The sequence below is a fragment of the Cebus imitator genome, unplaced genomic scaffold (genome assembly GCF_001604975.1).
Source record: "Cebus imitator isolate Cc_AM_T3 unplaced genomic scaffold, Cebus_imitator-1.0 Scaffold47, whole genome shotgun sequence".
Taxonomy (NCBI): Eukaryota; Metazoa; Chordata; class Mammalia; order Primates; family Cebidae; genus Cebus; species Cebus imitator.
In genome coordinates, this window is record NW_016107362.1 from 1,348,431 (window position 1) to 1,350,801 (window position 2,371).

Here is a 2,371-nt window from a genome sequence, read left to right on the forward strand (position 1 = left end):
TGTTGGTCAGCCTGGTCTCAAACTCCTGACCTTGTGATCCACCAACCTGGGCCTCCCAAAGTGTTGGGGTTACAGGTGCGAGCCACCGCGCCCAGTCGGTCAATCTTATATGCAGTTGTCCTGGGTCTGGGCTCAGTTGTAACTTTAGTTAGATGTAAGTCACCACCTGCCTCCGATATCATTAAGACCACCCAAGCACTTTCCCTTCAGCAGATCTCTAAGTGCCAGCGAAACCCTAGGGATCCCTTTATGCTCTGCAGTTAACTGGTCAGCTTCCTAAACTGCAAGTGACCTCTTTCTGCTTTGTAACCTGACTGCCAGCTTTTGGGGCTGCTGGGGAATTTTGTTTGCTGGTCAGTCTTACCCCTGGCTGTCCATGCATTCAGATGCCTCTCTCTCTCTTGGACCTTTTGTACTGTCCCAGCCCCTGAGGTTTGCTGTGATGCACTTGGGAAAGTACAGAGGTGCCTTAAAAAGATGTCTTTAGCTCTACTGTCCCACCTCAGCCTGCTGCAGACACTGCCTTGGATTGGTGAGGGCTCAGAGGGCTTTGGAGAGGTCTATCTCAGCTCACCTGTCCTGCTTCTCCACAGGAACAATCTCTCTCAGCTCTCCTGCCCTGTCCCCAGACATCTGTGTGCTACCCCCACGCACTTGATGTGGAAGGTGCTGGCAGATGGGTGCAGCTTTGCTGTCAGGCTGGGATCCTGGGGATGCTGCTGCTTTGCCAGTCCATATGCAGCTGTTCAAGGTTTGCTGACAATTCAGCTTCTTCTTATTCCTATCTATGGCACAGTTTTCCTCCTCCTACCAATCCCATGATGGTCTGAATGCTTGTGACCCCTCAAAATTCATATATTGAAGACTAACCCCAAGGCAATGTATTAAGAGGCAGGTTTTTGGGAGGTGATTAAGTAATGAATGCAGAGCTCTCCTCATGGCATTAGTGCCCTTATTACCATGGAATACTCTGCAGCCATAAATGGCATTAGTGCCCTTAGGAGCACCGTGGAATACTATGCAGCCATAAAAAAGAATCAATTCATGTCCTTTGTAGGGACATGGATGAAGCTGGAAACCATCATTCTCAGCAAGCTGACACAGGAACAGAAAAACAAACACTGCATGTTCTCACTCATAAGCAGATGTTGAACAATGAGAACACATGAACACAGAAAGGGGAACATCACACACCGGGGCCTGTTTGGGGGTGGGTAGCTAGGGGAGGGATAGCAGGGGGCAGGGGGATTAGGGAGGGATAGCATTAGGAGAAATACCTAGTGTAGATGACAGGGTGATGGATGCAGCAAACTACCATGGCACATGTATACCTATGTAACAAGCCAGTACATTCTGCACATGGACGCCAGAACTTAAAGTGTAATAAATAAATTTTAAAAAAGAGAGAGAGACTGGAAGGAGCATGTTGGCCTCTTCTGGCCCTTCCCTCATGTGAGGAACAGATGGTGCCCTCACCAGACAACATATCTGTTGGTGTCATGATCTTGGACTTCCCAGCTTTCAGAACTATAAACATAAGTTTCTGTTGTTCATAAATTACCCGGTCTAAGATATTCTGTCACAGCAGTCCAAACAGACTAAGACGGATCTCCTGGGATGTAAGCAAATGATGAAAAACTTAGTGCTGTCTAGAATTTAGTTCATTTAGGTTTCTTTGCATTCTCAGCTCTAGGAGGGGGTCTAATAAACTATCATCTTGTAGTTTTCTTGGCTTTTTCTTATTGTTAGTGTAAGAGTAACCATGTCTTGCCACTTACTACAGTCTAACAGAAAGTGAAACTCCCTATAGTAATTTTTTTATCTTTTATATGTGACCAAGTTTTCCTTTCTGATAATTTCTAACAACTTTTTTCTACCTGCAGAACTCTGAAATTTCACAATGTTATGTAGGTTGGTAGGGTTTTTGTTGTTATTTATTGTGTTAGGTACTGAGTAACCCTTTAAATATATCAGTTCTGCAAAATATTCTTGTAGGATTGCCTTGATAATTTTCTTCCCTCCCTTTTTGCTGTTCTTTTCTTCTTCTTCTTTTTTTTTTTTTTTGCTAGAACTCAAATAACTTGGGTGTTCAACCTCCTCTCTTAATCCTCTGTGTCTCTTAGCTTTTCTCTCCTCTGCCTGTATCTTTTTATTCTACTTTCTTGGAAGATTTTTTCAATGTTATTTTTCAATCACTTACATTTTAAATTTGAATATATATGTACATAATTTCCAAGAGCTCTTTTTGGCTCTTCTCCATTTTTCTTCCTTCCTTTAAAAATATCAATCTTTTCTTGCTTAATGGAAAAAATTCTCTTTGAGAATATGACTTCGAGTCATTTTCGAGTTTTCTTTTGCCCCTTCTACCTAC